The sequence below is a fragment of the Tachyglossus aculeatus genome, unplaced genomic scaffold (assembly GCF_015852505.1).
Source record: "Tachyglossus aculeatus isolate mTacAcu1 unplaced genomic scaffold, mTacAcu1.pri scaffold_82_arrow_ctg1, whole genome shotgun sequence".
Taxonomy (NCBI): domain Eukaryota; kingdom Metazoa; phylum Chordata; class Mammalia; order Monotremata; family Tachyglossidae; genus Tachyglossus; species Tachyglossus aculeatus.
The window spans coordinates 2,615,932-2,627,630 of NW_024045094.1; the positions used below are offsets into that span (position 1 = coordinate 2,615,932).

General features: G+C 46.1%; 1 non-coding gene and 1 pseudogene across 1 annotated transcript; one reads left to right on the forward strand and one right to left on the reverse strand.

The window, feature by feature from the left end:
* Nucleotides 1-8,327: 8,327 nt before the first annotated feature.
* LOC119924133 lies at nucleotides 8,328-9,328 on the reverse strand (annotated as a pseudogene).
* A 1,763-nt stretch (nucleotides 9,329-11,091) lies between these two features.
* On the forward strand, nucleotides 11,092-11,229 carry LOC119924161. The gene has a single exon (XR_005449057.1). It is a non-coding gene; the product is annotated as a small nucleolar RNA SNORA7 (small nucleolar RNA).
* The last annotated feature ends 470 nt before the right edge of the window (nucleotides 11,230-11,699 follow it).

Below are 11,699 nucleotides of genomic sequence, written 5' to 3' on the forward strand. Positions count from 1 at the left end.
TGCTGACAAGTGGCAGAGGAGGAATTAAGGCCCATGACCTTTGTCTCCCAAGCCTGGACTCTTTCCACTAAGCCATGCTGATTACCTCATATCTACCTTAGCACTTAGAACATTGCTGCTATTACTGGTTCTCCCAAAGTCCAACCAGGACCATGACTGAACAGGGATAGCCAGGTGTCCTGATTCTGACAGTAGGGCTGACAGGTCAGTTAAACATTACTTCGAGTAGATAACTTCCCACTCCAGGAAAGCAATCCCTAGCCAAGGTCCCTGGACCAGGCTACTTGGTACCAAGGGGTATTGGTTGAATCAGTCAGAAACTTAAGGTGGTCATTTGTCCAGTTTTACACTAGACAGTCTGACTACCTGCTGTTCTGTCTTTCTGCTTGTAGGTACACTTAGTACAGTGCTCTGCACACAGTAAGCGCTCAATAAACACAATTGAATGAATGAATGGCATCATGTTTAGGATTTTATTTTTGATTCCAAACTTCCTTTCTCCCTTGCTGCTCCTCCTTGGCTCAAACGAAAGTTGTTCCTGTGTTTAGAGGGTCCTGGGAAGCGAAGGCAAAGATCAGATGTCGTCTGCTGTGTGACCTTGGGTAAGTCACTTCACTTCTCGGTGCCTCAATTACCTCACCTATATAATGGGGAATAAACGTGTGAGCCCTAATGTGGGACAGGAACTGTGTCCACCCCGATTACCTCGTATCTACTCCAGCGCTTACTACATTGCCTGGCACTTAACAAATACCATAATTATTAAGGGAAAGGGTTCTGAGCCCCTCAAGGGACCCGCCCTAGGCTTGGACAGATGCAGGGGAACCTTTGTAAAATGTCACTTATGACACAGACTCTAAGCTTGCTGCGGGCAGGGAACATGTTATATTGTTATATTGTATTCTTTCAAACACTTAGTACAGTGCTCTGCGCACAGTAAATGCACAATAAATACGATTGATGGAATTATACCATGTTCCCATTGAAATGCCTGCTATGTCATGGGTGCCTTGATGGCCAGAATCTGCAAGCACTGGCCACAACCACCAAAACGAGACAGGACTGTCAAGACCGAACTGGAATTCCACAATCTGTGGGCCACATTGGACCACTAAAGTAGAGTCTAATTGGCTTAGAGCTCGGGCCTGGGAGTCAGAGGGACCTGAGTTCTAAAGCTGGCTCTACCACATGTCTGCTGTGTGACCTTGGGCATGACACTTCGCTTCTCCGTGCCACTATTACCTCCCCTGCAAAACAGGGATAAGAGTGTAAGCCCCCTGAGGGGAATGAACTGTGTCCACCCTGATTAACCAGCATCTACTCCAGCACTTAAAACAGGGTGTGGCACATAATAAGAGCTTAACAAGAACCACATGTATTATTGTTATTATGATTACTTTCCGAGAACTGTTTCATCATTTCTTTTCGGGCATTTGTTAAGAACTTACTATGTGTCAAGCATTGTTAAAAGTGCTGGGTAGATACAAGTTAATCTGGACATACGCAGTCCCTGTCCCATGTGGGAATCACAATCTAAGTAAGAGGGAAAATGGATATTGAATCCCCTTTTGGCAGATGAAGAAACAGAAGCACAGGGAAGTTAAGTGACTTGCCCAAGGTCACCCGGCAGACAACCGTAGAGCCGGGATGAGAATCCAGGTCCTCTGACTCCCAGGCACGTGCTCTTTCCAAACTACCAATCAATGGTATCTATTGATTTATTCTATTTATTTTATTCTGTTTCTATATTTTGTTTTGTTCTCTGTCTCCCCCTTCTAGACTGTGAGCCCACTGTTGGGTAGGGACCGTCTCTATATGTTGCCAACTTGTACTTCCCAAGCGCTTAGTACAGTGCTGTGCACACAGTAAGTGCTGAATAAATACGATTGAATGAATGAATATTGAGTGGTTATTACGTGCAGAACACTGTACTCAACACTTGGGAGAGTACAACAGAATGCAACAGTCTGGGGTTCTAATTGTGGCTTCGCCATTTGCCTCCTGTATAACGTTGGCTAAGACACTTCACTTTCAATTCATTCAATCGTATTTATTGAGTACTTACTGTATGCAGAGCACTGTACTAAGAGCTTGGGAAGTACAAGTTGGCAACATATAGAGACGGTCCCTACCCAACAGTGGGCTCACAGTCTAGAAGGGGAAGACAGAGAACAAAACAAAACATATTAACAAAATAGAATAAATAGAATAAATATCTACAAATAAAATAAATAGAGTAATAAATACGAACAAACATAAATAATATGTATATAAATACATACATATACACAGGTGCTGTGGGGAGGAGAAAGAGGTAAGGTGGGGGGGATGGGGAGGGGGAGGAGGGAGGGAGGAAGGAGGGGGCTCAGTCTGGGAAGGCCTCCTGGAGGAAGTGAGCTCTCAGTAGGGCGTTGAAGGGAGGAAGAGAGTTAGCTTGGCGGATGTGCAGAGGGAGGGCATTCCAGGCCAGGGGGATGACGTGGGGCGGGGGTCGATGGCGGGACAGGCGAGAACGAGGCACGGTGAGGAGATTAGCGGCAGAGGAGTGGAGGGTGCGGGCTGGGCTGTAGAAGGAGAGAAGGGAGGTGAGGTAGGAGGGGGCGAGGTGATGGAGAGCCTTGAAGCCGAGGGTGAAGAGTTTTTGCCTGATGCGTAGGTTGATTGGTAGCCAATGGAGATTTTTGGGGAGTGGAGTAAAGTGCCCAGAGCGTTTCTGGACAAAGACAATCCGGGCAGCAGCATGAAGCATTGATTGAAGTGGGGAGAGACAGGAGGATGGGAGATCGGAAAGGAGGCTGATACAGTAATCCAGACGGGATAGGATGAGAGTTTGAACGAACAGGGTAGCGGTTTGGATGGAGAGGAAAGGGCGGATCTTGGCAATGTTGTGGAGGTGAGACCGGCAGGTTTTGGTGACGGCTTGGATGTGAGGGGTAAACGAGAGAGCAGAGTCGAGGATGACCCCAAGGTTGCGGGCTTGGGAGACAAGAAGGATGGTAGTGCCGTCAACAGTGATAGGAAATTCAGGGAGAGGGCACGGTTTGGGAAGGAAGACAAGGAGTTCAGTCTTGGACATGTTGAGTTTTAGGTGGCGGGCAGACATCCAGATGGAGATGTCCTGAAGTCAGGAGGAGATGCGAGTCTGGAGGGAGGGAGAGAGAGCAGGGGCAGAGATGTAGATTTGGGTGTCATCAGTGTAGAGATGATAGTTGAAGCCGTGGGAGCGAAATGGGTTACCACGGGAGTGAGTGTGGATCGAGAACAGAAGGGGACCAAGAATTGACCCTTGAGGAACCCCTACAGTAAGGGGATGGGAGGGGAACGAGGAGTCCTCAAAAGAGACTGAGAATGAACGGTCGGAGAGATAAGAGGAGAACCAGGAGTGGACGGAGTCTGTGAAGCCAAGGTTGGATAGCGAGTTACTGAGTCACTTCTCTGTGACTCAATTACCTCATCTGTAGAAGGGGGATAAGGTGGTGAGCCCCATGTGAGAGAGGGACTGTGCCTAACCCAATTTGCTTGTATCCACCCCAGATCTTAGCACAGTGCCTGGCACGTGGTAAGCACTTAAAAAATTCACAATCATTATTATTTTTATTATTATTATTATTAATACAAATTAGCAGCCATGTTCTCTGCCCATAATTAGTGTACAGTCTAAAGTCAAGCTAATGATCTACACTAGTCCACTAGTTCGTTAATTCGTTCATTCAATAGTATTTATTGAGCGCTCACTGTGTGCAGAGAACTGTACTAAGCGCTTGGAAAGTACAGTTCTGCAACAGATAGAGACAATACCTATCCAACAATGGGCTCACAGTCTAGAAGGGAGAGACAGACAACAAAACAAAACAAATAGACAGGTATTAATACCATCAAAATAGATAATAGAATTTTAGATTTACACATCATTAATAAAATAGAGTAATAAATATATACAAATATACACAAGTGATGGCGGGTGAAGGGGTAGTGCAGAGGAAAGGGGTAGGAACGATGGGGAGGGGAGGAGGAATAGATGAAAAGGGGGTTCCTTGAGTTCATCAAGAAAATACCTTTCTTTCACAGACTATTGCACAAATTCATGCTCTCCCCCAAAGCAGGAGTCGAAGTAAATTTACCAAAGGGTCGGTGGTGATCTCTATTGAGCTGCCTTATGAGAAGAGATGGGGTGACTGGAAATCGACCCCGCTGTGTCCTTCCATTCAGTGAGTACCCGGAAATGTCCCCTCCCCTCCCTTTGCCTCTATCTTGGTATTTGAAGAGGATGCCGGGGAAAGATGCTTAGATCAGAAGGTGTTGGAGGGACTGGAGACCCAGCTGTTGGAAGCCTGGAAGTCTTTCCCATCAATCAGCCAATCGATGGTATTTATAGAGCACCTACTAGGTGCAGAGCACTGTATTAAGCGCTTGGGAGAGTCCAATACAACAGAGTTGGCAGACTCGTTCCCTGCCCACAGTGAGCCAGCTGCAGGGACGTGGATGGGAAAAAACCCTACTACGTGACCCTTTCATGAGATATGTGAAGCAAAGTGGGGCGGTGGGGTGTCCCTTGTGGATGGTCCAAGGGACATTTCTGGGTAAAATTTATTTCTGGGTGGCACTGCTTTGGTGAGAGAAGGAGGGAGGTGATGCAAGCTGCAGGCTTAAATCCCTGCAGGCTTCAATCCCCAGGTGTCCTGAAGCCCGGGAGTTCGATTACATTCCCCAAAATCTAGAAATGTGGCATTGTTGTGCCAGTGTGGCCTAATGAGAAGCAGTGCGGCCTAATGGAAAGACAACAGGCCTGAGTGTCAGATTATCTGGGTTCTAATCCTGGCTCTGCCATTTACCTGCTGTGGGACCTGAGGCAAATCACTTCACTTCTCTGGGCCTCAAGTTACCTCACCTGTAAAATGGGGATTAAATCCTCCTTCCTCCTACTGATTCTGTGAGCCTCCTGTGGGGCAGGGACTGTGTCCAGCCTGATTATCATGCATCTATCCCGGTGCTTAGTACAATGATGGGCATGTAGTAAGCACATAACAAGTTCTATAGAATACAAAAAGAAGAAAAAAATGAAGGGACCACCCAATCCACTTTCATTCAGTCAATCAATCAATCAATCAGTGGTATTTATTGAGCATCTAATGTGTGCGTCTAAGAGTTAGGAGACTACAATAGGGGTAGAAAGCACGATCCCAATATATAAATCCTTCACATTTGAAGAAGACACCCCTTATGGTGGAGTTACTTAACTTCTCTCTGCTTCAGTTTCCTCATCTGTAAAATGGGGATTCAATACCTTTTCTCACTCCTATTTAGACTGTGAACCCCATGAGGGACAGGGACTGTATCTAGCCTCATTAACCTCCTTGACAAATAGTTAGCACTTAACAAAAACCACAATTATTATCATTATTACTAGGTTCTGGGTAAGATACAAGATCATCCAGTCTCATATACAATTCACAGACTAAGTAGGAAAGAGAACAGGTATTGAATTCACATTTGACAGATGAGAAAATAGAGGCTCACAGAAGTGAAGTGACTTGCCCAAATCACACAGTAGACAAGTGGCGGAGTGGGAATTAGAACTAAAGTCCTCTGACCCCTAAGATCAGGCTCTTCCCACTAGGGCACGCCATGCATTTCCACTCATAACGAATGGTGTCTAAGCAAGGATCCCCACATACAAGAGGCACTGCTGTATTTTCAAGGTCAGAGTAGACAAGAGTGCGAGAAATTTTGTCAAACACACTCCCGCTCATCTGATCATCCATAGGTGGTCAACAAAATCGACAAAAGTGACTGAATACAGAAATGAACACATCAGTAAATCCATAACCTCTAGACTGTAAGCTCATGGTGGGCAGGGTACATGTCTACCAACTCTGTTGTACTGTACTCTTTTAAGCTCTTAGCACAGTGACCTTCACACAGTAAGCACTCAATAAACACCAGTGTTTAATTGATTGAATGACTGATGGGTTGCTGTGACCTGGAAAAGAGGAGGACCAATCTGGAAATACCTCCTGGAAGAGATATTTTATGCGGGCTGAAGGACTCCCAAACACTCATATTGGATAGGTAGTTGTTGACCCAGATGGGGTTCAGTAAGCTGTATTTGCCAACCAGTGAGCTTCATGGTTAGGAAAAGGCAGGGGTACTGCACTGAGCATCTCAATCAATCAATCGTATTTATTGAGTATTTATTGTGTGCAGAGCACTGTAGTAAGCACTTGGGACAGTGCAATGTAGAATAGTTGGTAAACATGTTCCCTGGCCACAGTGAGTTTACAGTCTGGGGAGAGAATGGCTTTAATATAAATAAATTATGGATATGGGCATAAGTGCTGAGGGGCTGAGGTAGAGGGTGAATACAGGGAGCATATTCATGTGGAAGGGTGACACAGAAGGGAGAGGGAGGAGAGGAAATGGGGAAGACGGGGAAGGTCTCTTGGAGGAGATGTGTGGCTCAGTGGAAAGAGCCCGGTCTTGGGAGTCAGAGGTCATGGGTTCTAATCCTGGCTCTGCCGCTTTTCAGCTGTATGACTTTGGGCAAGTCATGTAACTTCCCTGCGCCACAGTTTGCTCATCTGTAAAATGGGGATTAAAACTGTGAGCCCCACGTGGGACAACCTCATCACCTTGTATCCTCCCCAGCGCTTAGAACAGTGCTTTGCACACAGTAAGCTCTTAAGAAATGCCATTATTATCATTATTATTATGTGCCTTCAATAAGGTTTGAAGGTGAGGAGAGTCTGTCTTCTTAAAATGTCATTAAGGCAGAGGAAACAGAGGGGCAAACAGGCATCCAAACAGCAGCAAGTAGAGGAAATGGAGAGGCAAGCGGGCATCCAAACAGCAGCAAGCAGCCATACGGAGGGGCAAATAGGTATAAAAACAGCAGCAAGCAGAGAAAAGGAGCAATTGGACATCCGAAAAGCAGCAAGCAGAGAAAATAGAGGGGCAAATGGGCATCCAGCTGCAGGAAGTAGAGGAAATGGAAGGGCAAGTGGGCATCCAAATTGCGGTGCCAGCCCTTTTTCCTGTGGGATGGAAGGAGTTGGGCTCTGGACACTTTGCTGCCCACGTCTCAGGCCATAGACGTGAAAGGAGAGGCTTTAAGGAGAGGCTCTAAAGAGATGACTTGAGTCGCTTGTTTCCTCCTGACTCTCAGGTGGGACATTTCCCAGGATTCGTGACTGGCCTCAAAAGTCTTCCCCAGATATTTAGCTGTAAATTCACTGTGTCTACCAACTCTGCTATATTGTGCTTTCATCCATTTCATTCAATCATATTTATTGAGTGCTAACTGTGTGCAGACCATTCATTAATTCATTCATTCAATCGTATTTATTGAGTGCTTACAGTATACAGAGCACTGTACCAAGCGCTTGGGAAGTACAAGTTGACAGCATATAGAGTAAGTCCCTCCCCAACAACAGGATCACAGTTTAGCACTTGGAAGAGTGAAATATGACCTTGTATCTACCCCATTGCTTAGAACACTGCTTGGCACATAATAAGAGCTTAACAAATACCATCATCATCATCATCATCTTTACAGTATAACAATAAGCAGACATATTCTCTGCCCACAACGAGCTTAGTACAGTACTCTGCACACAATAAGCACTCAATAAGCATGATTGATAGTATCAATCAGTATTTTCAATCAATCCTTTTTTAATAGTATTTGTTAACTATGACTACTACTACTACTAATGATAATTATGGTTATTGTTAAGCATTTCCTATGTGCCAGGCACTTTACTAAGCGCTAGAATAGATGAAAATTAACTGGATTGGACACAGTCCCTGTACCTTATGGAGCCCACAGTCTTAATCCCCATCTTACAGATGAGGCAACTGAGGAACAGAGACGTTAAGTGACTTGTACAAGGTCACACGCAGTAGACAAGTGGCAGAGCCAGGATTAAAACACAGATATTCTCAGTCCCATGCCCATTCTTTTTCCACTAGGTCACACTACTCCTCAAAGAGTTTCAATCAGTCAATCATTCAGTGATACGTATTGAGTGTTTACTGTGTGCAGAGCACTGTACTAAGCATTTGGGAAAATACAATACAACGGAGTTGGTAGACACAATCCATATCCTCAACAATCTTATAGGCAAGAGGGACTTTTCTGTGTATTGCTGCCCAATTTTGGGTCTTCAAGGAATCACCACAATCTATCTTGTCATGCATATGAGCACAAGGACTGACCAAAGACAATCTACATAGACACAGTCATCCACACAGTCAACTCCATTAGAGATCACCCACTAGGGCTTTTAAAAAGGGGGATGTGGTATGGCAAAGCTGAGGAGGGGACTGTCTCAGATCATGTTCTTTCCACAGACAGGTTTTCTCACTGCTCCCTTCACGGCCCAGTTCCTCAGGGTGTAGATGAGGGGGTTCATGGTGGGAGGCACCACGGTGTAGAAGAGGGACCCTACCAGGTCCAGAATGAATGGGGGCTTGGGGATGGAGGTGGAATATTCTAACAGGGCTGGGGAGACGAATAAAGACATGACGGCGAGGTGGGGGAGGCAGGTGGAGAAGGGTTTGGCCTGGCCTGCTATCGACCACATCCTCAGCACAGCCGAGAAGATGCACATGTAAGACAGAGTTATGGAGGTAAATCAGAATGACCCTACAAGCATGTTGAAAGCAATGACTCCCAGCTGACTGTGGAAACCCCTGGAGCAGAAGAGTCTCAGGAGCGGAAGGTTGTCACAGAAGAATTGATTAATCACTTTGGACCTACAGAAGGGTGTGGAGAAGGAGGCAGCCATGTGCAGGAGTCCATTGAGAGCCCCGCTGAGCCAGGAGGCAGCCACCATCTTCCCAGAAGGCCTCGGATGCATGATAATATGCATCCTGCTGCTCAAGGGGCAGCAAATGGCCACCTACCGGTTGTGGGACATTGCCGTGAGCAAGGCCATTTCAAAACTGGCAGCAAATCAGAAGATAAACACCAGGAGGACACAGCCCGGGAAAGCGAGGGATCTGTTGTTGGACAGGGAGTTGAGGATGGACTTGGGGACTATGGTGGAGATGAGGCAGAGGTCGATATGGTCAGGTTCCTGAAAAGGAAGTACATGGGGGTGTGGAGGCACCGGTCAAGGGCGGTGACAGCGACAATGAGGAGATTCCCCAACAGGGCCGCCAGGTACAGTAGGAGGAACAGAGTGGGAAGGAGCAACTGCGGCTCCCGGACCTCTAAGATTCCCAGGAGGAGAAATTCTGTCACTACCGTGACAGAATTCCTAATCTCCAGAAGAGATTGATTTGGAGACAGAATCTCCATCCTAATCCTCCTAGAGCTCTCATACATCTTCGACAGAGTGGACTACCCCCTTCTCCTGGAAACGTTATCCAACCTTGGCTTCACCGATTCTGTCTTCTCTTGGTTCTCCTCTTATCTCTCTGGTCATTCATTCTCAGTCTCCTTCATGGGCTCTTCCTCTGCCTCCCACCCCTTAACTGTGGGGGGTCCCTCATGGTTCAGTTCTGGGTCCCCTTCTATTTCATCCACACCCACTCCCTTGGAGCACTCATTCACTCCCATGGCTTCAGCTACCACCTCTATGGGGATGATAACCAAATCTACACCTCCAGTCCTGAACGCTCTCCCTCTCTGCAGTCTCACATTTCATCTTACCTTCAAAACATCTCTACTTGGATGTCCTCCCGTCACCTCAGGTTTAACATGTCCAAAACTGAATTCCTTATCTTCCCAACCAAACATTGTCCTCCCCCTGACTTTCCCATCCCTGTAGAGAGCACCACCATCTTTTCTATCTCACTAGCCCATAACCTTGGCATTGTCCTTGACTCCTCTCTCTCATTCAAACCACATGAGAGAGCTACCACTGTAATACAATAGCTCATCTTCTTTCGCCTGGATTACTGAATCATCCTTCTTGCTGACCTCCCAGCCTCCTGTCTCCCCCTACCCCAGTCCATATTTCACTCGGCTGCCTGGATCATTTTTCTACAAAAACGTTCAGGACATGTCGCCCACTCCTCAGAGTCGGTTAGGGAGGTTGCCCATCCACCTCCATATCAAATAAAAACCCTCCACCATTGGCTTTAAAGCACTCCATCACTCCTCCTACCTCTCCCTGCTTTTCTCCTATTACAATCCAGACCACACACTTCGCTCCTCTAATGTTAACTTTCTCACTGGGCCTCGATCTCACATATCTCGCCCCTGACCCTTCACCCAAGTCCTGACTCGGACCTGGAATGCCTTTCCTCCTCAAATCCAACAGACAATTACTCTCCCTAAACTTCAAAGCCTTACTGAAAGCATATCTCCTCCAGGAGGCCTTCCCTGACTAAACCCCCCTTTTCCTCTTCTCCCATTCTCTTCTGCGTCGCCTAAACCTTCTCCCTTTGTTCTTCGCCACTTCCAGCCCTACAGCACTCATGTACATATCATTAATTTATTTATTTATATGAATTTCTTTCTCACCACCTCTAGAGACTGTAAGATCCTTGTGGGCAGGGGATGTGTCTTTTTATTGTTCTATTGTGCTTTCACAAGCGCTTGATTCAGTGTACTGCACACAGTATGCACTCAGTGAATACTATTGAATGAGTGAAAGTTATTATCATCATTATTATTGTTATTATTATTTAATTTGTTAAGTGCTTACTATGTGCCAAGTTCTGCGGCGGTGTAGAGAATCAGTGTGATCTAGTGGGAAGAGCACTGGCCTGGGAGTCAGAGGAACTGGATTCTTATCCTGGCTCTGCCACAAGATAATCAGGTCAGACATAGCCCCTGTCCTACATGAGGTTCACAATTTAAGTGTAGGAGGTAGAACAGTTATTGAATTCCCATTGTACACATGAGGAAACCAAAGCCAAAAGAAGTGAAGTGACATGCCCAAGGTCACACAGCCGACAATCGGGATTAGAACCCAAGTCCTCTGGCTCCCGGATACATGTCATTTCCACCAGGCCACACTGCTTCTCATGGATACCAAAAGTTATAACAATAGATTATGGACAATAGATAACCCATTAACGTGTAAGTCCCCCAGTGCTCAGCACAGTGTCTGGAACATAGTAAGCACCTAAAAATACCATCCCCTCTCAGGGTCGCACCTGGAGAGTTTCCAGTACTCTACCTGTCTTGACTATGGGAGGGAGAGTCAAGCAGAAGCATATCCATTCCATTCCTAGCTTGGGCAGTGGCTAGCAAGTGGAAGGCAATCTGCTACAAGTCAAAACTCCCAAGTGCTGGGCAGCAGCAGTATGGGAGAGAGTCCAAGACAGAGATTCGAGTTTACTGCACAGAAGGAGGCAATGGTAAACCACTTACGTATTTTTACCAAGAAAACTCTATGAATACACTACCAGAATGATTGCAGATGGAGGTGGGGCGTTCCGGGGGAGACGTGTCCATGACGTCGCTATGGATTGGAGACGACTCGATGGCATAAGACAAGAAAACAAATACCATCATTCTCATTATTAACACTAAGAACAAGTTCACCGATTAATGGTATTTATTGGGCATTTATAGTGTGTGGATCACTGTACTGAGCGTTTGGGAAAGTATGATACATCAGAGTTGATAGACATGTTCCCTGTGTACAAGGAGTTTTCAGTCTACAGGGAGAATAAACTCAAATGACCATGTGAATATAAGTATGAAAAGATCTTGGAACATGGATTCCTGAGACCCCTTCACC